The sequence below is a fragment of the Rhipicephalus microplus genome, unplaced genomic scaffold, assembly GCF_043290135.1.
Source record: "Rhipicephalus microplus isolate Deutch F79 unplaced genomic scaffold, USDA_Rmic scaffold_58, whole genome shotgun sequence".
Classification (NCBI taxonomy): domain Eukaryota; kingdom Metazoa; phylum Arthropoda; class Arachnida; order Ixodida; family Ixodidae; genus Rhipicephalus; species Rhipicephalus microplus.
Window position 1 is genome coordinate 880,460 of NW_027464631.1, and position 26,739 is coordinate 907,198.

Below are 26,739 nucleotides of genomic sequence, written 5' to 3' on the forward strand. Positions count from 1 at the left end.
TGTAGTAGTGTGTAGCCCATCCTCTGTAATGGCTTATGGTACTGAGGGTACTGTGATAAATACAAAATTTTTATACCTGTGCAGAACACGCAGCACACTCACAGCAAAAGCTAGAAGAGCGGCCTTTCAGAGCCTTTTCTAAACTCTCTTTGGGATGCTACTGCTGGGTACCCACTATGCCATAAAAATCATAAATTTTGTGTAGTAGGCCAGCACTCACTATGCTATCATTTGTCATTTTTTAGAGAAAAGTGGTATCTGCTACACAGTTGTTAAGAATTCTGGGCAATTTGTTTTATGCATTGGCTAACGAGGATGAAGAAATACACCTTATGTGGGTATGCGCCACAGTTAATAGGTGATCAAGAACAAGTTTTCGGATGGGTTGAAGCATTGGACGGCCCACTAGTTATGCAATTCGTACTCTGTGATGCCTGCCTGTTTCTTTGATGTTCTAAAGCACTTTATTATTCATATTAACAAGATTTTTTTTCTGGCATCAAGCATGCTTAAGGCCAGTTTTAAAACGAGTTCTAAGCACTGGCATTGCTTTGTGGGAGAATACTGGGCTGGCACGCAGTGGACCCGGGTTCGAATGATATTTTGTCATTCGTGTTTTTTATTTACTGCATTTTTTTCGTTTGATACTGATAACGGACACCGGCGGCGGCAGACAACTACAGCGCCGCGTGTGACTCGCATTCTGATCTCATAACAGCTTTCGCTGTAATAAATAAGCACTCTATGCACAGCCTGATCTTTATCTCATGAGCAGCATCATATCTGACACACATAAATACCTTTTAGGGGCAAAGACCCTTCTTGCGGGGGTCTGTCCATCCCTTGTATGTATGTATGTATGTATGTATGTATGTATGTATGTATGTATGTATGTAGGTATGTATGTATGTATGTATGTATGTATGTATGTATGTATGTATGTATGTATGTATGTATGTATGTATTGTGGGAATCGAGAGCGCCCTCCAACCTAGCGCCTCGTTCCCCAGCTGCCGCGCGCGCGCCGACGGCGTAGCCCGGGCGCGCATCAACACCGGCATCCGCCAAGATGGCCGCCAGGGCGCCTCTTGGTCTGGGCCAGTTAATCATGGGCTCCTTCCTGCGCTGGCATGTCTGGGCACGCTACGCTGGCATGCTGCGCGGGTCTACGTCACGACGCAGCGCCATTTCCCTTTGGGCGCGCGTGACATCCTCCTCTCCTACGTGCTTTGTTGCGCCGGACGATTCGCTCGTCGCGGCAGATGCTCTTAGGCCTTCACGAGGGGCTGATGCGCTGCTCAGCAGGCGGCTTCTCGTTCGTGCGTTCGACTTCGGCCCTTGTGCTGGAGTTGTCGCGCCCTAGGCAAGCGTACTTGCTCGGTCTTGCGGAGTTCCCTGTACGGCCTGCAAGCCCGCGAGTGTCGCACTGTGTTGCATCTTGGGTTAATAAACCCGTTGTTCTTGTTTTCCTGCTTCGTGCGTGGTTTCTGCGCCGTGCCGGAGAAATCGACGAACTCGGCCGCAGCGCCTTCACACGCAGTGGCAGTGGAGGACGTCGCATCCCTACACGGTTGCGCTTAGTAGGTAAGCCTAGTGCAAACCTATCTCCACATAACTGGCCAACTTGGTTTTGGCATGGCTTCAGAGCAGAGCCCTTCGAGGCGCTAGTTCCTGCTCGATCCTGTGGCGACGGACTTGATCTCGTTCGAGGCGGACGGCTGCGACAGCACGGGGTACGGCCCGTGCTGTGAGCGTGCAGTACAGCGCCGTGCAGTACAGCGGCATGGCCCTCTCGGCGACCCTCGGCTTTCGTTCACCGGGAGAGATCCCTTTTTCGGGGCCCTCTACAGTGATGTGAGCCACTTGAACGAGGACCACAGTCCTAGCCAAGCCAGTAACGGGCTGTATCAGCTGTTAGAAACTCACGCGCTTACGAACCTGTCCCCGCCACAGTCTCCGCTCGCTGGCCTTTCCCCGTCAGCAGCACGGTTGACAGCTCAAATCGCCGCACCCAGTCCTTCCTACCGGGGCCACTCAGGTGTTGGCGAAAACGCGCTTACTGACCCATCGTGGTCGCAAGGGCGAAGGGTTGACGAAGTTGTTTGCGAGCCTGCTCGCTTAACCGACAACGTCGCCGCGTTCACCGACACTCGCTGGCCTGAGACTCGCGTGGGCGATGCTTTCGAGGGACGTGGGCCACCGTGCTCCGCTGTCGACCCGTTTGCCAGTCGCGTGAAGCCTCAAGCACCAGTAAGAGCGCAAACCCTACCCTCCTCCATGTCGTGTACTGGCCCTTTTCAGTCGGACGCGCATGTTGGGGAACAGGCGCACGCACCTGTTACGGCCGCTCCCGCGCCGGAGCAGTCACCGCTGCACGCAATTGCGGCACAGCTCCTAAACGTTCTGTTGGAAGCGGTGCGCTCACAGTCTTGTGCTTTAAAGGGAGACCCCGAGTCACCTTAGCCAAGCGTTCCGAGTAGCTTAAGGGTACCTCTGCCTGAGTACAGCGGTTATTCGGACCGCATCAGTGCCACAGAGTACCTCGAGGTGCTGCACCGCTATCAGCAGGCTACGCGGCTGAGCGACAGCGTTATGCTAGGCTCCGTTTTGCCCGTGTCGCTGAGAGCCCAAGCGGCGAGGTGGTACCGGCTCGTCGGCCACCAAGCTCGCTCAATAGAGGAGTTTAGGGCGCTCTGCCGTACCGAATTCCTTCCTCCTGAATACGAGCGCCACATGCATCACGAGTTAGAGCTTCGTACACAGCATCCCGACGAATCTATTCTCGAGTACGTTCGGGCTTTACCTCCTTGCCGATCTTATGGCATCAGACTCTGAGAAGGTGGAGCGAGCCATACGCCAGGCTCATCCAACCTTCGCCGCTTACCTTCGGAGCGCCCGTTCTCGTGACCTAAACAAGCTGGCATCCGATGCGAAGCGTATTCAGGGCGACATACTGGCGGCGTGAGCCTATCGCCCGCCACCACCGCCATCTGCGTCTCTCGAGCCTCGTTGCGCGTGGGCTGATCGTGACTCGTCACACTGGGGTTCCCCGAACCGTGAGGTGGCCTCTGCCGCGAGAGACCGAGACGCGCTCGATGTGTCGGACCGCGCTCTGGACCCGTACTTGTACGCCCGGGCGGCCACCGTTGCCCGGCAGCGTGAACAAGAACGGAAACCCCGTCCCGTGCTTCAGTGCACGAGGGGATATCTGATCGTGGAGCCCCCAGTGTGGCTAGCCAAGAAACACGTCGTTGCTCTAAAGGATCGCCAAAATCCCCCCCTGTTGGAGGAAAAGGCGTGGTCTGCTTTCGTTGCCGTGAGCGTGGTCACACCGCGCGTGAGTGCAACGCGCCCCTACCAACACAAGGGCTTGCTTGCCCGTCGGGAAGCGGGGTGAGCCGTCGGTGAGCTCCCCCTTGCTGGCGGCTGCAGTAGTAAAAGAGCACGGGAGTGTAACACAACCTCTGGCACCGATGGCGTGTCGCGCTGGGCATGACATTCCAGCCACGCCGGCGCCATTCATCGCCCTTACGATCGCTGGTCGAGAGTTTGCGGCGTTGGATAGTGGGGCTTCTATCTCGCTGTTCGGCGAAGAGGTTAGGGCTCATTTGCGCGACTGCTCTGTCCGCATTCGAGCTTGCGACACTGCCTTCCACCTCGCCAGCAGGTACCGCCACCTCGTGCAACGCTGCCCGGTTGGTTGTGCGTTGGGAGAATCCTGCACGCTGACAGCGCTTTGTGCATCTCCCTGGTCTTTCCGTGCCTATGATTCTCGGTCGCGACTTTCTCTGTCACCTACAGGTATCGCGATTGACGTCGCAAGCGGAGGCTACAGGGACGGCCCTTTGGCGCCCTACAGTCTTTCGCTGCACCTCCCGTGGTCTCGGCTGCCAGTAAGTCGTCGGATGCCACGAGGAAGAAGAAGGAAAGGAGACCAAGCGTTGCCACCGCGGCCCGCGTCTCCTCCTCCGACGCCAAGACTGGTCCTTTGGCCAGCGCGGCAGAAAACGGTCCGTGCGTACAGCTTTCCCTCGAGCATAATGCTAGCGCGGTGAATGAGGTCTCAGCTATGCTGGTGACCTCCCCGCTAAGCAGCAACTCGAATGGCTCGCTGCCGCCTTTGCCGGACAGCTTGTCGAAACGTGAGAAAGCACGCCTGTCGTCGCTGTTGACACGTTTCAGCGATACGTTCACGGAACGCCCGGGTTGCACCTCTCTGGTGAGGCACCGGATTGAAACAGGTGACGCACAACCGTAGAAATGCAATCCTCGCCCTGTTAGTGCGTGCGGCAAAGAGGAAAGCAATTGACCAGGCACTGGATGAGTTGATGGAAACCAGAGTTGTTCAATGCTCAAACAGTCGTTGGGATTCACGGGTGGTAATGGTCCCCAAAAGAGACGGCTCTCACCGGCTCTGCGTGGACTACTGCCGGCTGAACGAGGTCACGAGAAAGGATGCTTATCCTATGCGTAACGTTGACTCGATTGTGGTTGCTCTAGGTGGTGCTTGCTACTTAAGCACCTTGGATGCTAGCCGCGGTTACCTACAGGTTCAGATTGAGCAGACTGACGCGCAGAAAACTGCGTTCACCTCTCACAGAGATTTGTATGAGTTTACCCACATGCCGTTTGGCTGTTCTGGAACTGCAGCTACGTTCCAGAGATTGATAGACCGCGTTCTAGGGGACGCTAAATGGCAACACGCCATGGCGTACCTCGACGACATCGTCTTCTCACGAACGTTCGAGGAACACCTTCACCACTTGGGGGATGTCCTTGGGAGGTTGCGTGCCGCCGGGTTGACTTTTAACCCGAAGAAAGCTCAAATAGCTGAGACTCGCATCTCACTATTAGGCTTTACCATTCAGAGCGGTCGTGTTCTGCCGTGCGAGGAGAAGGTACGTGCCATTGTGGACTACCCGACGCCGGCAAACATTCAGGGCCTGAAGCGCTTTTTGGGCATGGTGAACTACTATCGACATTTCATCTCAAACTGTGTGGCCCTCCAAGCGCCCTCGACTGCACTCTTGAAAACGTCGGCACGATGGAGCTGGGGGCCAGAACAAGAGCGAGCCTTCAAGGCGCTTTCGGAAGCTGTAGTGGCTACAGCCGAGTTAAAGCTGCCGACCTGAACAGGGAGTTCGTTGTCCAAGCTGACGCGAGCGACCTGGGTCTCTTCAGCACGACGGCGTCCTCCAGCCAGTGGTATTTGCGAGCCGGTCACTTAACGCCGCCGAGCGCAACTATAGCGTCACAGAAAAGGAATGTCTCGCTATAGTTTTTGCTCTCCGGAAGTTCGACTGCTATGTCAACAGCGTGCCATTCATGGTGGAAACAGACCACATGGCACTCACCTGGCTTAAACGCTTGCGCGAGCCCTCGGACCGCCTCACGCCCTGGGCATTGACCTTGCAGCGGTACAACTTTGTTTTGCGCTACCGGAAAAGAAGTTTGAATGTCGTTTCTGACGCTTTGTCGCGTGCCCCCGTTTTGGTGTCTGGCACTCGAGTCTGCCACTCTCGAGAGCAGTCGCATCAAGTAGACACCGGGCCCTCTGGCTCCTAAGGGTCGAAAGGCGCGAACCCCGATGACAAAGTGACTTTCGTGTCAACAGCCTCGGGTGAGGACGCATACCTGGTAGACCCTGTCACGTCCACCGGTATCGTCTTTAGCAGAGAGGAGCTGCTGAAGGCACAGCAGGACAATCCGTTTTGTCAACACATCGTTGATGAGCTCAAAGAGCTGAGCTCTCAAGCGGAGCGGGGCGGCCAAGCCGCCGGGCGCGAACAGACAGCTGGTATTGCTGTCGGCGCCGAGCGCAGTACGCAGGCTGGTATTGCTGCGGGCACATTGGACTCGTACCTGCTTGATGCCGATGGCGTTCTTTTGCGCTACGTCTCATCTGAAGAAGCTCCCCAGGAGTCTTTCAAAGTGCTGATACCCCGCAGTCTAAGGAAAACCATCTTAGGTTATTTCCACGACTCGCGGTTGGCCGTACAACCGAGTGGCCTTAAGACTTTTCAAAAGTTGTATCGCTCCACTACCTCGCCTGGCATGAAGCGCGATGCCCTTCACTACGCCCGCTCATGCCGCATGTGCCAATGCGTGAAGCCTCGCGGGGGCAAGCCTCCCGGGCTCATGCAACCGATCGACAGGCAACAACCTTGGCAGGTCGAGGCCTGTGACATTATGGAACCTTTCCCAAGAAGCCGGAGAGGCCATGTTTTTCTCTTGTCGGCCACAGATCACTTCACGAAGTGGGCCGAACTGTTTCCCTTTCGGAAGTTAACGGCACGCGTAATCTGGGACAAGTTGATTGAGGTCTTTACCCGCTTTGTTTTTCCGGCGGAGTTGATCACGGACAATGCGTCCTATTTCACGGCAAAGGTGTTTGTGGATGCGTGTGCTGCCTTTGGCATTAAGCACCATAAAACAACCATGTATCACCCACAGGCCAACCCGACCGAGCGGATCAACCGGAACCTCAAGCCCTTGCTGACAGCCTTTGCGCAGCAACACAGGAATTGGGAGGCTTGCCTTAACGAGATCGACATCTCCTTGCGGTCTACGGTCAATCGCTCGACAGGGTACACGCCCGCTTTCCTCAACTTGGGTAAAGAGCTGCCTAACCCCATGGACTGCGTCCCTAGGGGCGGCGGCGGGGCAAGTGCCGCGAAGGTCAGTCCTTCTGGCTACGGGGCGAAACTGCGCTCACGGGTGGACGCGGCCCTCGACCTGGCGCGTTCCAACCTACCAAAGCGCAAGCTGGTCAGAAGGCTCAATATGACCGGTCGCATCGGGATGTCCGTTACGATGTCGGCGATCTCGTGCTCAGGTGCAATCACGTCTTGAGTGACGCCGCCAAAGGCATCTCGGCCTCCTTTTCGGCCAAGTGGTCGGGCCCATACCTAGTGCGCACCAAAGTGTCGCCCCTGGTATACAAGCTGGCTGACTCCCAAGAGGAACCAGTTGGCGGTCCAGTTAACGTCTCCGACCTCAAACCTTTCGTTGCCCGCAGCAACGACTGCGGGGAGAGGGAGGCGGTCACCCAACCGCAGGGAAACCGGGATAAGGCTGGTTCTAAACCACGCCACCGGTACAACTTGCGAAAACTCACTTAGGCTGATTTTCGCCTCCGGCATGTAGCGGGACGTTATCCCCTCCATGTAAGGGAGCGTAGGTTTATAGCTGCTGTGCGAGAGCCTATCCAGCAGCAACAGTAACGGCTACCTGGTGAGCTTTCTCCCTGGGAACATCATTACACGCGCTGGGCACGGAATAACCACCCAGTTAGTTCCCAGCGCTCTCGGCTGCTCGAGAGAGAAAAACCCTTTCCCCGGTGGCCCACCCTCTCACTGAGTATCTTCTGCGTAGTCGGCGGGAGAAGGGAAGCGTGCGCCCTATTGGCTGACGGAACCTTCAATCTGACGGAGTAGGCTCCCTTTATTGGGCCAGCCTGTCGCGCCTCCGAGGCCTCCTTTTTAGTTGCGTTTCGGCTTTTCACCGACACCCCAGCTATCGTTATGTCCTCCTCGATGACCCGTTCTTCCAACAAAAAGCCCGGGAGACCAGCTGCGTGCTCGGTTGTTCCGCTGGCACCGGCCGCATCTCTGCCACCTTCGTCGAATGCTCCCCCGGCCCCGGCCAACAAGACACCGCCTCGTCGTGAAGTCGCTACGTGGAGATTTCAACAAGGCACTGAGGCCCCAGTCGCCTTCCTGTCGACTCGACGCTGGTCCAAGCAGCGCAAAGTCTGGGTGAGGGTAGACCCCGAGTGCGTCCCGCGTCCTTTCTGCGGACGCACCCTTTCGGACCTGCTCGACGCTTCCGGAGGTGCCCCAATGCCGCCTGCTTCTGAGGCCTCCTACTGCGACGCTTGTGGTGTCGTGCTGGTGCACGAGGCTACCCACCTCCGTTCGCGGGTTCACCGAGCGAAGTCTGGCAGTGTCTCTGCGATCCTGTCCGCTCCGGCAGTGCCACCAGGCCCTGGCCTTCAACCTGCCCAGTCGACCTACTCCGTTCAGGCGGTCGTGGTGGCGCTCACCACGGACTTTTCATTCAAGTCAGCCATCGCTGCTGCGGTGTCTGCCGCCCTCCCGCGGCCCCAGGTTTCTGCTGACACGCCGCCGAACGAAGAAACCGGGGCCCCCGTCGATCTCGTGGACGGCACTGAGTGGCACTGAGCTTTCAGGCCTCCACGAGGGTATGAAGCGTGGAAGCTTGGGCAAGTTGGTAGGACATAACTGAATGCAGAAACAGCGCAACCTAGAAGTAGTTACTTCCTAACTACGGAAGCGAAAAAAAACAAGGACAGAAAAGAGCGCTGCCCTTGTTTCTGTCCTTTTTTTGCTTCCGTAATTACGAAGTAACTACTTCTAGGTTGCGCTGTTCGTGCATCAGTTATCTCCACGAGGGGTTGAAGCGCTGCTCAGCAGGCGGCTTCTCGTTCGTGCGCTCGACTTGGGCCCTTATGCGGGAGTCGTCGCGCCCTAGGCAAGCGTACTTGCTCGGTCTTGCGGAGTTTCCTATACGGCCTGCAAGCCCGTGAGTGTCGCACTGTGCTGCATCTTGGTTTAATAAACTCGTTTTTCTTCTTTTCCTGCCTCTTGGGTGGTTTCTGCGCCGTGCCGAAGAAATCGACGAACCCGGCCGCAGCGTCTTCGCACACAGCGGCAGTGGAGGACGTTGCATCCCTACAAGGTTGCGCTTAGTAGGTAAGCCTAGTGCAAACCTATCTCCACAGTATGTATGTATGTATGTATGTATGTATGTATGTATGTATGTATGTATGTATGTATGTATGTATGTATGTATGTATGTATGTATGTATGTATGTATGTATGTATGTATGTATGTATGTATGTATGTATGTATGCATGCATGCATGTAAGTAGCCACTCACCTAAGGCACATACCCGCTCTAGAGCAGGTACACGCCACAGGGGTTGCAGGATCGGAGATGAGGGTACTGGGAGTGTTCACTAGATCGACGCACGAACGGACGGACAGACAGACTAGCAGACCGAAAGACGGATGAATGGACGTGCGGACGTATGGGCCGATGGACGCACGAGCAAACAGATCGACAGACTCACACAGACAGACGGAAACAGGAACGAACGGATGTACGGAAGAATGGAGAATGGACAGGCGGACGGATGCTTTGCCCCACTCATCATCATTCACTCCGTGAATATGCTGTGATTTTTCGCACAAGGAAAGCAGTGCATAGCTATGCTCAAGTAAGCAAACACAGATCATTCTCACCCCACCCATGCTTGCGAGATGCAATTTACAAGCGTGAATGCTGAGAACCAGTGCGTCCCAGTGTTCTGTATTAAATGCAGATGCAGAAGGTGCTCGAGTGCTGCACTATTTCTCGTAATACCAGTAAATCTAGAGAACTTTGTTCCCCTTTAACCGAATTTTAGTTGTCTCCATGTTCACGGCCACTCCAGACGTGCGGCAAAACTGCTTTATCTTCTTGAAAACTACATTTGTGGGCATGAAAATGAGTTATGTTGTCATTTTAACATTAACATATTTCAGCATAAACAAAATAAAAAAATGGCATCATTCGTTCAAACTTGCGCACCTTGTAAATACTATAAGTAACGAGAGAACGGCCTTTGTGGAAATTGGTATGCTTCTGCGCAAAATATGTCACCAAGCTATATATTAGCCATCAACCTTGGTAACGTGTCTTGCGTAATTTCTCACTTCTTATCATCTGTAACATTAGCTTTTTGGTGCATTCATTCTTAACCCGATAATATCATGATGCCTTTTCTACATTGGAGAATTACAGGAATAGAATTGAACTATCTGGCCATTCCTGGAGTTGGAGTGGACTGTTCTTTTTTTCATTCCGAAGAATTGAAAGAAGTTGAATTGTTCCAAGTTCTCATTCCCTGGAATCAAGTTGAAATGAAATTAAGGCACTCATTCTGCAATACTGCACCACAGTACCCTGCACTGTCGATGCTGATGCTGTAAGCGTAGCGCCACTTGAGCCTGTCTAAAAAATCCTCCTACTTGTGAGCCCCGTTCTTCCTGCCCCTTCACAGCACTTATCAGCGATGACTTAACGGCTACGCAGGCCCAGTAACTGCATTGCTCTCTCAACACTACACGGTCCTTTTGACGCCTGCTCCCGGACGTTGAGCCAGACTACCACTGCAGTGCATCGCTTTCAGACAGAAAGAACATCTGTTGTGCCCATACCGCATGTCTATTGCTGAGCAAAAAATTATACATGAAGACATCGCTGGCATGCTCCAGTGAGGGGTAATTCGTCGATCAGCTAGCCCTAGGTCATGGCCTGTTGTTTTGGTACGAAAAAGCATGGTTTCATGCGCTTTTGCGTCGATTACCGGGCACTTAACAAAATCACACGTAAGGACATGTACCCCATTCAACGCGTCGGCAATGCCCTTGATTCCCTACAAGGCGCCGAATACTTGTTGAGCCGTGATTTAGGTTGGGGATATTGACAAATTTTAATGCACGATGACGATAAAGAAAATATGTCATCTGCAACTCCCGCCAGACTATAAGAATTTAACGTGATGCCTTTCGGGCTCTGCAATGCACCCGCGACCTTTGAGAGCATGATTGACACCGGGCTTATAGCCTTGGAAGGAAGATCTGCCTCTAGTACCTTGATCACATTATTATCTTTCCATGAACACTTTCTCAACACCTGCAACGCCTCGATGAAGTCCTAACATGCCTCACCGACATGGGTCTGCCATTCAGCGCCAAGAAATGCCGTTTCGCCAGCAAATCCATCAAAGTGATCGGCCATGTCGTGAGCAAAGATGGAATTGGCCCTGACCCCGACATTATTGCTGCTGTCCTTCGCTTCACATGTCCAGAAGGCCGAGGAATTCGCGAAATTTTTGTGGACTCACATCCTATCTTCGTCATTTGATACCGTACTTCGCTTCAGTACGTGCGCCGCCACACCAGCTAGTTTCTTCTGGCATACCCTTTGTGTAATCCGAAGTATGTCAATCGGTATTTGACCTGTTGAAGGAAAGCCGTCCTGTCAGAGCTTGTACTGAGACTGCCCTGACACTCCTGCATAGACACCAGCGGCTGTGGTGTAGGTGTTGGTCTGCAACGGAATGACTTCACAGGAGAGATTCGTTGCATACGCTGGTCGAGTGCTCACCGCTACTGAGAAGAACTGCACGATCGCTGAGCAGGAGTGCCTCGCTGTGGTTTGGTGAGTAGAGAAGTTTCGTTTTTATATCTGTGTGGCCGTCAATTCACAATCGTGACGGAGCACCATTCCCTATGCTGGCTTTCTACTCTGAAAAACCTGTACGGACACACTGGTCGATAGATTTTACGCCTGCAAGTTTAACAGTTCGAGAATATCGTTGCAGGTGTATTTACTACTTTCTTGTAGAAAAATAGTCCGGCAGCCAAGGTGGTAGCTGTTGTATCTTTCGAACACCAACATGTCGTTGTCCTCATCTTTGCACAACCCCACGTAAAGATAGCCGCAACCCCGCAACATCGACCTCCGGCGGCAAGATCGCTGACCCGGCGGTGTGTTTGTCAACCCTATGCTGGAGAACACGTGAGAGAGAGGGGAGACGCCCATGTTGTCTGCTACGGCAGCCAAGGCCGCAGCGGTCTCGCTGGTAGCGCCGGTACTGAGAGCAGCTGTGTGTGGTGTGGTGTGTTTTAATTGTGAATCAGGTGGCTTTTCGGTTGTTTCCGAGCTACTGAAACTTTATGTGAACAGTCTCGGGCAAACTGCGTCAGGGGTGTACTTAGAGCAGCTGTGTGGTGTGGCGTGTTTTATGAATCAGATGGCTTTTGGATTGTTTCTGAACTACTGAAACCGTAAGTAAACAGTCTCGGGCAAATCACTAAGACAGACTGCACACAAGACGCATTTTTTTGCCGCAGCGTTGCTTGCATCAGGGCTCGCATTTGCCCATAGATCCCACAGCATGTTCGTCACGTCTGTTAAACGCATGTCAAGTTTTGATCTGGATGGCTTATTACGCTGTTGCAGGGACGGTTGTATATCACTGTTCATGCTTTGAGAAATCTCGAGGCTACCGACAGTCTTGCCAACACGATCAGTGTACAGCCGAAATCCACAATAACGAAACCCCGCGAGTACGAAATCCCCGCGGCAACGAAATATTTCCGAATCTCCGGCGAACGTTCATAGAAGCCCATGTATTACGTATCTCGCGACAACGAAATGTTTTTGGACAGCGATCCCGCTATAATGAATTTTCCACCACGGTGCTTCGCGATAGCGGGGCCGGGAGCCGGCATCTTGGGCTCATCGGAAAGAGCATTTCTCCGTGTTTAACTTTCCCGCCTCAGCTGGCTCCTCCCTTTAAAAACAAGCGCACAAAAAGCAAATGTTTGAAGGTCGTTTTGAGGCTCTTGATTGGCTGTGGCCGCCATGTTGCCTCAGCTCGCCTCGCCATTGGCCCGATGCTCACTCCGGGAGATCATCTTCTGCTGCTTGTGCGTCGCGAATGAATTAATGAATGCAAAACATTATTATAAATAGTTTTTTTTCCGGTGAAGGTGGAGCCCTCAGTCCAGGGCCTCTGTCGCCTTTGCCATCTTGCAAGCTCTGTCGTTCAGCTTGAGCTGTTCTTCAGGCTTAGAGCAAGACAGCGCAGCCTCCCTTTGCTCCAATGTTGGTGTACAGTTTCTTGGCACTACCTGTGTGAGTTGGCAGGCCCATGTCACGTGGTAAAGTGTGGAGTGTTCTCTGCATAGCCGGCGTTGATGTATATTCCCGGATAGATTTTACTCAGAAGACTGAGATTGGGGCACGTATTAGTCTGCAGCTGTCTCTAGGCAACCGACTGCTGTCTGTTGAGGTCTTTGTGGGGAGGGGATATATCCTCCTCAGGGCTCTCTGGTGTTCTAAAATTGCTCCATAGCGTCTAGTAACTGTGGCTGGTTTCTCATCATTGTGCGCCCCCCGGTCGGCGTATTCTCGGGCAATGTCGTCGGCATGCTGGTTCCTTGTCACAGTTTCATGGCCTGGTGTCCACGTAATGGAGCAGCTTGAGAAGTTCATTTTTCTTCCCTTGAGTATGCAGATGGCAGCACTGGATATGCGTCCACTGCTGTACTATCGACACGCTTTTTGCGAGTCAGTTACTATTTCTGTAGTAGACTCTTCGCTCTGGTGTGTGATGGCGAGCGCGATCGCTACTTCCTCAGCCTCGAGGATGTTGTTGCTTTTGATCGAAGCGCTGTTGACTTCCCTAAGTTGTTGATCAACAACGCTTACAACTGTCCCGGAGTGCTCTTTGTATGTGGTCGGGACAATGTACAAAATGTCGGTTCTCGCCTTTAAATTTTTTCTTGTGCTTCTGATCTGGCTTTTCTTCGGGCCTTATGGATTTCTGGATGCATGTTTTGAGGTATTGGGCTGACTTCAATGATCTGGTGAATGTTCTTTGGTATGTTCGCCGTGTTATTGATTTCTCCGCAAGCATCCCTCATGCCCAATGTCTGCGACGTGTACCTGCCCGTAGAAGTCAACAGTAATCTCATTTTCTGCGCAATAAAATGCGCCTCTATGTGTTCTTGCACTGTGTTGTTTATCCCGAGTTTAAGGAATTTCTCTGTCGAGGTGCTGACAGGTAGACCAAGGGCGCACTTGTAGGCTTTTCTAAGGATTGCCTCTAATTGTTCTTTTTCCTATGGGAGTGGTGTTTGGTATGGGACACTATATACAATCCTACTGACCACGAGGGCCTGTACAAGCCTGCAAGTGTCCTCCTCCTTCATACCCCGTCTTTTGTTAGAGATTCTGGTGATCATCTTCGTGATTTGCGCTGTAGTGTTAGACAGCTGTCTGATGGTGTGTGTGGTCTCTACAACATTTGCTTTGTATCCACGTGCCGAGAATCTTAATTCGGGACACTTCTGGAATCTTCTTCCCCCATTATATAGACATCTATGGAGTTTTGCAGATGGTATCCTTATGTGTAGACTCTCAGGATTTCTGATTTCTCCGGAGAGCAGACGAGGCCACATTGACGCACGTAGTCATGAACTGTATCAGCTGCGTGTTGCAGAAGATCTTTTTTGGCCTAGAGATCCTCTTGTCACCCAGATTGAAACATCGCCTGCGTAGATGGCATGTCTGAGTCCTTCAATGTTTTCGAGGTTCTGAGCTAAGCCGATCATACTGATGTTGAACAGCATCGGTGATATCACAAAACCTTGGGGCGTTTCTTCTGTGGGCGTATGAAACGTATCAGTCCGGATGCCTCCTATACCAATTGTGGCGGTTCTGTTACTGAGAAAAGCTTTGATGTAGTTGTGTATTCACTTTCCACAACCTAATTTGCTAAGCCTCTCTAGCACAGCCTTATGACTGACATTGTCGAAAGCAGCCTCGAGATCCAGTGCAAGTAGTACGTTTTCGCCATATTTTGGGACATCGGTAAGCACCTCTTCCTTGATTTGTAGAAGGACATCCTGCATTGAGAGGCATTTTCGGAAGCCCAACATGGTGTGCGGCATGAGTTCGTTGTCTTCCAGGTAGGTTTCCAGCCTCTGAAGCACGATTCTCTCGTATACCTTTCCCAAACAGGAAATCAACGAAATGGGTCTTACGTTTTCCAAGCTTGGAGCCTTTCCAGACTTTGGAATCATTATTGTTTCCACATGTTTCCAGTCGTTTGGAACGGTACCCTCTTCCCAATGTTTGTTGACAAATTCTGTAAACCTTGTGATAGATTTGTCATCGAGGTTCCATATCATAGCGTTGCTGACGCCATCCTTTCCTGGCGTAGTGTTCTTTGTTGCCGACAGCAAAGCATGTCGAACTTTTTCTGTGGTAATGGGTTCGCCCAGAGCGGGATTTGCTACACCAGTGTATGCCGGGTTGCAGTCAGTATTTGTTGTATCGCCAGTATAGCGCAGCTTTATGTGTTCTAGCAGTTCCCGATCTGTGCCTTTGAACCAGTGTGCAATTGTTTGAGTCACCTTACAAGTTTCAGTTTTGGTCGTGGTTGGGTCTATAAGGGCCCTCAGCAAGGCCCATGTTCTTTTCCAACCTAGTGTACCTTGTAGCTGCTTGCATTTTTGGTCCCAGTTGCGCCTTGACAGCTCTGTCGCATACTCTTCAGCTTTCCTGGTGACTGCGGCGATCCTAAGTCTCAGTTTGCGATTGTGTTTCTGCCGCTTCCATCTTCTTAATGGGCCCCGGCGGGCGTCCCAGAGGTGTAGGAGATGCTTGCCCACCTCGGGCGTGTTTGTAGATAGGGTAACTTCTCGAGTTAATTGTTTCCAGTCTGCCTTGATTCCCGAGACCCAACTCTGAATGTCCGCAATTTCTTTATCCCCGAATTCTGCCCTAGTTTTTCTAAATTCTTCCCAGTCTGTAAGTCGAGCCAGGCCATGTCGTTTCTTAACAGGGAGGGTTTCTATCTGGATACGCAAAATGCATTGGTCACTGCCAAGGGTTTCCCCGCCGTTTTCCCATCGGGCCTCTCTGACACCTTTAACAAACGCCAAGTCCGGGCACGTATCTCGGTTGATACTATTCCCCACTCACGTTGGTTGAGTGTGGTCTGTAATGAGGCTTAGCCTTCTGCGATAAGCTTCTCTGGCCAAATCCCTGCCTTTCTGAGTTTCCTTGACATATCCCTAGCTCTTGTGCCACGCATTGAAGTCTCCAAGGATGACAAGACCCTTTTCGCCTGCTGCTTGTTCTGTCTTTGCAGAATGTGCGTCGCGAGGACATGGCTCTCGAAAATTGCTACTTCTTGACGTGTTCGCGGCTCGATGATGACTTAAGATATAATTACGCTTTAGTTAGGAGCAGTAAGCGGATGCGCGATCAGGTAACTATGAGCGCGGCGTGTCATCGCAGTCGTCTTTAGCCCTCACTCCGCCAACAGCGAGACTGTAGGCAGGAATGACGCGCTAGCGCACTCGTAGTGACGTGCTTCGTCGCATGCAACGAAGCTGTAAGCGGCGGCTTGGTCAGATTACTACGAGTGGCCGCACTAGATGCACAGTCAGATTACTACGAGCGGGCGCGCGGTCTACGAGCGGGGCGTGTAACCGGAGTCGGCCTTAGCCCTAGCTTCGCTGACAGCGAGACTGCGGGCAGGAACAACGCGCTAGCGCATCCGAAAAAACCGGCGCGTTGTTTTGGATCCGCAAGACACCCTTCGCTCCTTCGGCCTACATGATGACGACGTAGCAATGGACCACTTTTTCCAGTGCGAAAGCAGAGCTTTGAAGTTGTTGCATGGCAAGGGCCGGCAAAGTAAGTTGACTGACATCTTTCAATAAATTTTCGTCCTGCTGGTCGTATCACTGTTTTTATGTCTCATACTCGCGGCAACAAAATTCCCGCGAAAATGAATTTTAGCGGTTTTTACGGCGATTTCGTTATTACGGGTTTCGACTGTATATCGTTAGTAATTGCGAGTTCAAACTATCAAATTAAGTGCTCATAATATGCTACGATCGGTGTTTGACCTGCAGCGAGAGCGACGTAAGAACGTGAAACAGTTGTTGATTCCCTGAGTATGTCCTGTTTAAAAATAGACCAGCTGCCTGTTACTTGACATTGCAGTGTCGGTTCGTGATGCCTGCAGCAGTTTTGGGAACTTTGTGTAACAGTGATGCTCCAAAATACTGCACGTGTATAACTTGCAGGTGACTGTTGGCAACATTTGAAGCAAAATCAGGGAGATATGGGGTAGTTGTAGTGCGAAACAAAAACCAGACTTGACAACGTGTGCATGGCTCCCAACTGTATCACTGTGAAGGTACTGAGTAGCCTACTGCAATGACGAATAGAAAAAAAGATCCATCACAGGCAGATGGTGCAAAAGAAAACTTAATGATGGTTAAGGGAGACCTTAGTTTTTGATAAATTTCTGCAAGAGTATGTTTGTTTATGCTGGATATTTCATTTGTATTACTTCCAAGGCCTTAGGGCATCACAGGAGAGACTAGAAAATTCAATGCACACAAAGTAAGCATTAGTAATTTCTAATTTTACTGTGGTTCAGGTGTTTATTGTAAGGATCAGGCGTTTTAATGTAAGTAAGCAAGTACTCATGGACCGAGAAAGTAAAAATCCTGTGAATAATTTCATCAGCTTCCACCTGTTTCAGGACTTTGTTTCTTTAATTTTTCATTGCAGCCGATTCACTTCATTATTTCTACGCTTCCACATTAAGCCTTCACTGTGAGTTACTCTTCCTGCTTTCATGTGGAGGGCTTCAGACAAGCAACATGCATTTTCACAATAAGCTCCCAGCAGTTTCTCAGAACTCTGGGACCTGCTAATGGGATATTTTTGCAATATAGCTCTTCCATAACTGTTTTAATAACCTTGCCATATATTGACTTGAGCATGTAAGCTGCGCTCAAGTGTAAACAGTGTTTTCAGAAACAGAATGAAGAAAGTTCACCTGCCTTAGCGAACTGAACCAGGCCGGTTGGTAAGTACATTACAAAATGTTGAATTTAGACAAGTCTGTACCGATCTGTTTAAAACTCGCAAGTACAAGCAAGCACTGGAAACTGCTCAAAACATGAACAGCAGCATACGACCATTAGAATGGGAATTAAAACTACTACTATGGGGAATTAAAATTTAGGAATTAGTTAAAGACGCGTGGCGAAAAACAAGCTCCCCACACTATGGAACCCCGCGGCCACGGCTGTACGTCTCGCTCCAACGCGTAAATCTTGTTCGTCTGCTACTTGTCGTAACGCCACGAGTGTGCAGATGCCGCCTGTTTACGCAGTCAGCCCTCACTGTTTACTTTCAGCTTCAGTAGTTCGGAAACAACCCCGAACCAGTCGTGTCACAACGCAGCACCGCAATCAGCCACTCCTCACCCCGGGAGCGCGGCCGCGGCGGTAACAGAGCCGAGGACAGACGAGGGCATCAGGCATTGCGCGGAATTGACATTTGCAGCAGTGGTAGCCAATTAGAGCTGTGGCAGACGACATGGGCGTTTCCCCTCTCTTGCATGCGTTCTCCAGCAAATGGTTGTCAAACAAGCGACCCGGCGCTTGTTAGCAGGTGTTGTACGAGAGGTATGGCTTCAGGCGAGCGACGCGGACGATGTAGGAAGATGTGGAGGGCATCAAAAGGTTTACAAGGGCTATTTTATATGTGACATTACCTGCTGTAGCACACGGTAAGGACCGGAATACTTGGGTAGAAGCTTTTTGGCCGGGCCACCGTGCCGTGGTGGAGCCCACAGAAGAATGAGGTCAGCCGTGTTAAAGAGGATGTTCCAGTAGTGGCTGTTGCAACTATGTTTCTGATGGAGCTGCGAGTCTGAAAGGCATCGATGGGCAGTCTGACGGGCATTCTTGGCTGTGCGAATAGCGCGGCGAGCATATGCTGTGGACAGGTGGGCAACGTTGGTTACAAGCATGTGGAACTGCAATGTCGGGTATTTTCCATACAGAAGGTAAAAGGGAGAATATTCATCATTGTCGTGGCACGAACTGTTGTAAGCTGAAGCGACGAAGGGTAGCGCAATGTCCCAGTCGCGATGATCAGTAGACACATACATGGCAATTGAGGATGATAGGCTGTCATAAACTTGTGCTGTCGTAAACATGTGACCCGCTGATGAAGAGTGCTGTAATGTAAGATGGCGTCTTGAATCAAAAAGTCGCCGACGTCTGTAGTGCAGCTGCTTAGGAGAGGTCTCGTAGTGGCAAATTGGTTGATTAATCTGTAGCGATGGCGACCCACCTGTTACCATTGGTAAAAAGAGAGAAAGGGCCCAACAGGTCGAAGCTGACACAATAGAAAGGCTCGGCAAGTATGTCGATCGGTTAAGAAGCCTGGCTAGCGTCAACTTTTGCAGCGTTGGTACTTCTCGCAAGAAGCAACATAATGTGCGGAACCGTAGAGGCCGGGCCAGGAAAAGCGTTGACAGGCACGGTCGTACGTTCTGGCAACATTAAAGTTGCCAGCTGTTGGTACATCATGTAGTTGCTGAAGTATGGTCGAGCTCAGATGAGTGGGCACTACGAGTAGTAGTTCCTGTCCCACGAGGTGCATATAGCGGCGGTACAAGATGCCATCTATGACGACTAAGATTCGAAGCGAACTGTCTGTAGAGCCAGTATTCCGGTGGTCGATTAGATCTCGTAAGGACACGTCGCGCCGTTGCTCACTTCCTATGTTGCCGAAAGCGGAGAGCGAGGAAATACAGATGGACGCGCAGTCCGTTACATAGGGAAAATCGTTCTGGAAAAAAGGCTGACGTTTTGCCCGCGAGACCAGCCTTCGTCGGAGTAATGCACACAGGCGACAATAGCGTTATGTAAGGCAATTAATGACATAGTGTTGCACTGTTACTGGCTGACAATCTATTGTTAGAAGCACATAGGGAAACAATACGTGCAATAGGACAAGAAAAGGAGAATTCGCGTATGCGCACTTGCACAAGAAAAAAGAGTGAAAGAATGAAGTTGCAATACATGGGTCATCGGCACAAACAATAACGAATCATAGGTTTTATTGTGAGCAGATTATTAATGAACATCGGCGTGTGCACAGCATCCTGTTTTCACTGGTCCCTTTATTTAGGGAGGCAATCGCCGGTCTGATTCCAAGGGCGCACATATCGGCCCCCAGAAATGCATCACGAAGCATGGACAATTGGAATTGATCCCTTTTGCGCACCAGCGAACGCTGGCTGTGGTCGGAAGAACGAGACAGAGCCTAGAATTGATCAAAACAAAAATATAGTCTCAAATACGGCAGAACAAACAACACACAAACACGCACACTCGGCGAAAATCATATACAATACGTCAACAATCATAAGTTACCCAGAACAACTGGTTACACCACACCAGATACACTCAATACAACAGGCTCAAACAACAACACGCACTACAATGCAATCTCATGCATTATAGTAACCAAGACACTTATAGTCTAAAATGTTCGTCAAACATATTCAGTCTAAAGTTCGTGGAAGAAAGCTTGAATGCTTCTCTTCAAGGCAAGACTCACTCAAAGTCCAGCATTGGTTGTCAACCCACCGCGTGCGAGGTTTCTTTTCCAGGAAGCTTTCACGTTGTCAACTGATTGCACTTCAATAACTAAATCCCTTCACCAGTAACACGTCGGTTACTCACATGCTGGGACTGCAAAACACGTCTTGGCCAATGGGTGGTAGACACACATTCTTCTCTTGCTTGTGAGACAAGCTTTTATCTGCAGGTGGAAAACTCTCTTCTTCTCCTGGTGTGACTTCCCCCGCGGCTGGATTATATACTCTAGCTGCTGGGTTCTTGAAATTTCTAGGTGTTTGGTCGGCGCGCCACACAGTTATGGCTGTAGAAAGGGCGAGACCGCTCTCGTAACGTGACGCCACTCTACATCATTTTGCCCCTATCCTTTGAGAGTTTTCCAGCAATCGCCCAGGGATAGATGTGGTGAGGTGGGTCGGTGTAGTAGCGGTGCCTTTGAGGGGGAAAGAAAGCACGCATGTGGCGTCGTTTAATATTTGTTTCTACGTTGCGCCAGCCTCGGTCGTGTCCGATTGGCACCTGGTATTGTCACCGCTGCTAGAATTCGAAGAGCCGCGCTTTTTTGAGTGCTCATATTGACACCTGTAATCATTCGACAAGAAAAATAAAATTAAACATGGACCTAATTTATCTGCTTGCAAGAGTAGCAGTAAATGAATAGCGGGGAAGATTGGGAGCAGCTAAATGGGTAGAAGGGAAAGTTTGCCAGTACTTTTTTTCATAGCACAAGTAACAGCTTTAAGGGGGCACTAGTGTTTTAAAACAGCACAAAATTGTAAAGAATGGTGACTGAAAAATTGCTATTTTAAGTACTTATAGTTGAAAGTATGTTTTGAAATATTTTTATATAATGGCAAAATACCATTTATCTTCGTTAAAAGTTTTATATATGAAGTCACAAATTTTTTAAAACTGGAAATGCAATTTTCTTGGCATTGTTACTTTTGTGAAGTGAATCTGCCTTATGGAAGTTTTGACCAAGTTTCTGTGAAGTTATCTGAACAAACTTAGTACCATTCTTTTTCGCAGGACTTCCACTCAACTTTAAGGGAATTATGATTATATGATAAAGACCAGCTAATTACTGGAAACTCAATTTTTCCTTCCAAAATTAAAAATTATTTCTGATCAAAGAAATAGCCATTTTGTCATCTAGTTTGCTTCAGCATGTGGAAAGAACATTTGAGAGGAAACTTGTAGTTTTGAAAGCTAACTTCTTTATTGCGAGTTACCATACCGCCCGGTAAGAAATTTTTTAATTTAAATGTGGAAACCTGTCATTACTTCTTTTTATAAATAAAAAATTTGAAATATGTTTGCAGATTTGAAATCTCCATTCAATGGTATGCATGCATGGTAATTTTCATGACAGTAGGATAATAAACAAAGAACTTCTTTTAAGACCCTCGTCCCCCCTTCAGTTTATGGATTAAATATGATTTTCAAAGCTCTTTTCATGGTGGGAACGAAAACCAGATTGACGATTGTAGCTTTTATTGAATTAGTGGCCCGGAATTCGCACGTGTTTTGATATTGAAAGGTTGAGAATATTGGCAGCATGACACTTGTGGTTGTTAAATCAGTATCTGAAGGGCGTTTCGCTTTGTCCAGAATACTGTAATTTACAGATGGAACACTCGAACAAATAGATGCGGTTGTGTCAAGCATGAAACTACTTTTAATCTTACAGAAGAAATTGGTAGGAGTGCCTTTAGCGATCTCTGACGTCATATGCGCTCAAATATTGCATCGCAGCTGCTTGCAAGGTCAACAACCGACATTAACGGAAACCCTTAGCCCTCGTCTGGCTCTTCCTTGTTCTGTTTTTTTTTGTGCACTCTTAAAAAAGTTATTTTATGTATACATACCAACTCGCCCAGCTTTTATGGAAACTCTTGTTTTAGATGAAGTTAGGATGTCATGCAGATTACGAGACCGTCTGAAGACTATCCGAGGTGGCACAGGAAAGACTACTTCACGAAGAGAGCACTGCGCTAGTATGTTGAAATGTTTTTTAAGAAATGAAGAAACATTTGGAATCGATGCTGAATGTGCTAGTCCAAGACTAATTTGTGCCTGAACTGACGGTTGCTTTTCAGTATGGATTAACTTCTTTCGATTTAGTGCATTGGCTCTTTTAACTGCATCCTCAACAATGCGGGGTAAGTATTCCTACTGCATTAAAGCTTTGTGGAGTTGTCGACACTTTTTATTAAAGTCTGACTGTTGCGAGCAAATTCTCTTGAAGCGGAGTGCCTGACTATAAGGTATACTTGTTTTTCAGTGTTTTATATGCCAACTTTTAAAATGAAGATAGCAGTGCCTGTCAGTAGGTCTCCTGTAAAGTTTAGTGATTAGCTTGTGAGTTATGGAAACTGTGACGTCATGAAAGTTAACGGTAAAACGAAATTCATGAGAAAACGAAATGGACTGGTGAACAGTGTTGAAATCGGCAATAAAGGATAAAAGTTCAGTTCCTCTATAGGACCAGATAAAAAAAAATGTCATCTATAAACTGCGTATAATAAAGAGGCTTTATTGCCAGATTGGGTGCTTTGCTGCTGACCCGCAGGTCGGGGTATCGTATCCCAACTTCGGCGGCTGCATATTCAATGGAGGCGAAAATACTGTAGGCCCATGTGTTCAGATTTGGGTGCACGTTAAAAAACCCCAGGTGTTCGAAATTTTCGGAGCCCTCCAGTACGGCCTCTCTCATAATTATATGGTGGTTTTGGGACATCAAACCCTTCATATCAATCAATGAATTAATGCACAATTTCTAATAAAGTCATCGTCCAGAACAGACGTAAAGTAACTAGTTAAATTAGGTCCAGTGCAAGTGCCCATTGATGTTCCACTTACTTGAAGATGAGAAATCAGAATTCAAAATTTCTAAGCTGTAAGAATAATTTCAATAATGGAGCTAACGTGTTACTTACAATGGAAGTAACCTCAATTTTTGTGCTTGCATTTCACTTGACAGGAGAATGTCAGTCTGACATGAATGTCACACAATGTTTGAAAAAGAGTCTTTCTGTGGATCCTTCAAAACTGTGTAATGGCTTGACTGTCACGAATCTATCAACATATTAGGCTGCTAATGTTTTCTTCATTTCAGAAACATGATGTACGTGTCACGCTTCTGTCTAGAACAACTAGACACCGTCGAATTTTAAATGAAGACGAGGTATGTGAAATACGCGCTTTTTTACCAGCGCAAATATTTTATCATTAGCTGAAGTGTGCATTTTTTTATGTGTGAGCTTGGTAGTTGGGGTAATGTTGGATGTGTTTTATGTAATTTGCCTAGCGGACATGTGACATTGCATGAGCAGCAGCACAGTGGTGAATTGTGCCCATTTACCGTTGTACGGGCAAATAAGTTTTTTACGTAGAGCAGCCAAACTCTGTGAATAAAAGTGTATGCAACTCTGGAAACATGCTACAATCTTTCATAAAAGTTCTCGTTGCTTAAGCAGCATTTAAGTCTTGTGTCTTAGTTCTACTGACATAGCGATGCTGCATAACACGTCTCCTGAAAGTCTTTCAGAATTTTTCTTTCCAGATGATTGAGATCATGTTGCGAATGCTCATTTCAGCAGAACCTGTTACATGGCCGCAATAGTGATGCATGATTTCTATGATTATTGAAAAAATGGCCTAAAACTTTCGAGTATGAAAGCTTCATGTAAGAACGCTTGCATTTTTACAATAGCATCTTTTGTTCATTTAAGTTTGCTCACATCCAGGGGTGCAACAGCTGCGCCAATTGCGCCAATTCTCCATTTTTGCGCTGAACTATGCCACAACCACGAAATATGCCTAAATTGTGCCAAAATGCCCGACCAGCCTCAAAGTTTTTTTAATTTGTGCTAATTTCAGGGGGAAACGGTGGCCATCTTGGTTATCTGCAGTTTGCAATGTCAATCAATCCAAGTGCGCAAACCCTAACGCTAAACCATGGTGTAAAATATAATCCTGTTAGGTCAGGGCACTCGCAGCTCGTGTTTTACCAGATAAACTAACAAAGCCGTGCACCATCAGTCCGCTGACTGCTGCGGATACATATCAGCGGGACGATGCAACTTGAAGACAAAAAGATTGGCAGATTGGCACAAAACGAGACAAAAAGACTGGCAGGCAGGCAGGCGGGTGGGCCGGGCGTGCGGGGCAGGGCAGGTCAGGGCAGGGCAGGGCAGGGCTCAAAGTCACCGAAGTTCGCTAAGAAATGCTTCGCATTTAAAATTGTTAGAAAAATTATGTTTACATATGTACAAAGACTGCAACGTACACAGACACACCAAAATTTGTTACAAAAAGATATGTTTACATAAGTTTTACGTCATGGTAAACAAAGAACACACAAATGAAACGTAAAGGTTCGTACCTTCAGGAAACCTCATCTGTAAAACTTTGCCTCTTGTGCCAGAAGATTGCACTACCTAATGGCAGGCAGAGTGGACAATGGGGTACCAACTAGCCCAAACAAGCATCTTGCTAACGCATATATCCTCAAATTAACCTAGAAGTGGTAGTCAGCACCACTGATACCCATGACAGCGAGCAACAAATGGAAAAGTACTAGCTTCGAAAATGTTGAATAAATTGAACTTGTGGCTTATTTGTTTTAAGCTATTGCAGCCAGGCTCTTGCCTTCTTGTGCAAGCAAAGTGCCGCAGGTGGTATGCAGAATGCTGTGACATGCGTTTTTCAGATAGCATAGGTACTGATTATTTTTTGCAATGCTGTTGCAGCTGCTTGCAGCAGCCAGGAAACTTCCAGGTTTGTCCGTGCGGTGAGTTCACTTCAGTCATGCAACAGAATTTCGTCACCAAATTGTGGTTAGTTCACCAAGGTTATTTAAAAAGCTGATCTCTTTTATTTATATTTCCGACATCCCATTATGAATGGTTGAGGGTATAGAAACCCAGACAACTAACCAAATGTTAAACATTTCTTGCCACTACCATCTTGAAAAGTTCAGAAACATTGTTACAAATATTGAACATAAAATATTAGTGCGTTATAGGTTGTGTGAGATGATAAAACCTACTGTAATTTACCTTGTCCTCATGATGCATGAGGTTGAGCTCAGCACGAAAAGGATATTCCATGGTCGTCTATTATGAGGGCAAGTGAAAAGTGTTTATCACATCTTAGGTAAAATAATGTACATACTACCTGGCTCTGTACTTGCTAATCTCATAAGTGCCATTCATGATCTCATGGTGTGGGCAGTCCTTTTGTGTGGTATAGCTTGAATTTTAAATGTGGAGCAATTATTAGTCGCATGACGTCGCGCTTCGGCATCGGCGGTGGTGCTGCCTACACACCCCCTCTGTGAATTATAGCATATCGTGTCTCGTGCCCGCCCAGGAAGACACCTGCAGAACTGCTGCTCGCTCCCCCTCTCTCACCTCGCAAGGCCGACGCAGGCAGCGTCTGCTAGTAAAAAAACTACTGCTCGCGCTGCACAACCGTTGTGCAGGTTGTGCAGTGCGGAGAGTCGCGACACAATTTAGCCACTCACACCCAGACGACCTGCCACGGTGTAACCCGGTGAGAGCGCGCGCACGTGTCGCTGCTGTGCTTTATTTTGGAACGGACAGCTCGAAAAGGCATTGCACAAGTAATGCTGCACTGTGGTTTAGGAAAACAACTTTGTCCAAAGGCTACTCTCACCTACAAAGCACTAAAAAAACGGAAAGAAGCCTGCAAAGTGGCCTGCGTCCATGCACATGGCATTGAAAGTACAGTACTGTGCGGTGATGGCAACTCCCTCATCCTGATTTTTTGTTTGCGTGCTCTGTTTTGTGTTAAAGCTAGTGCAGGCTGACATGCTCCCAGTGATAAGCGAGGATACCACACTGCCCACATCTGTAGTAAAACAAAACAAAACAAACAGAAACAGAGTAAGTGGTAGCTGCATCAATTTTTTTTCTAGCATCGTATGTACGCCCTGTCAGTGGTATGTATGCACAGAGACGTTGCTCGAGCAAACCACCGTGGCAGCATAGCACTTGTATCCCGCTACTATGCTGAGGGCGCGCGATAGGTTACCGACCACGGCAGCCGCACTTCAATGGAGGTGAAATACAAAGAACACACGTGAAGCAAGATATATCTGTGCATTGGAGAACCCCAACAATCACAATTAATCCTGATACCCGCACTACAGCGTGCCTCAAATTGATATCTTTTTTGGCACATGAAAGCCTAGCAATTATCAATGTTGAACAGACACCATTACTTTAAGCACAAGCAAGCGGACAAACAGAAACTGTGCATTAAGCGAAATAAAGGACAAATAAAAATCGAAGACATTTTATAATTCTCTCGCAAGGCATGAATTCTGATGTTACTTAGCCACGGCAGCCACTGAAAAAGAAGCTTACCGCATCGGCTGACTCTTGAAAGCTAAACTTAGAGTAGTCCGCTATCTTGTTCGTAATTAGAATCCTGTCTTCAGCGTAAATTAAGTTAAACAGAGGCATCTCAGCATCGGGTATTCACTGCGATAGTATCTTTTATAACAACTTAGGGGCGTAGGCAAACGTGCCCCCACAGAAATCTTGTGGACAAGGCAGCTGTCCTTTATATGCCTAACTGTTTACAAATAATGTAGACAACCTGCCCATCGTGTCAATCACTTCACGTGCTGGCATCAAATGGAGCTTTTAGTGACAATGG

At 48.8% G+C, this 26,739-nt stretch overlaps 2 long non-coding RNA genes across 3 annotated transcripts in view; one reads left to right on the top strand and one right to left on the bottom strand.

The window, feature by feature from the left end:
• Nucleotides 1–24,844, top strand: part of LOC142788380 (uncharacterized) — a 63,218-nt gene extending 38,374 nt beyond the window's left edge. For both annotated transcript variants that reach the window (XR_012889339.1, XR_012889340.1), the window contains exons 3-4: nucleotides 23,168–23,236; nucleotides 24,804–24,844. This is a non-coding gene — a long non-coding RNA (uncharacterized LOC142788380). The remainder of the gene's footprint in view (nucleotides 1–23,167; nucleotides 23,237–24,803) is intronic.
• Nucleotides 19,510–21,046, bottom strand: LOC142788383 (uncharacterized). Its single transcript, XR_012889342.1, has 2 exons — nucleotides 20,155–21,046; nucleotides 19,510–19,732 (listed from the first exon to the last, which is right to left on the bottom strand). It is a non-coding gene; the product is annotated as an uncharacterized LOC142788383 (long non-coding RNA).
• Nucleotides 24,845–26,739: the final 1,895 nt, after the last annotated feature.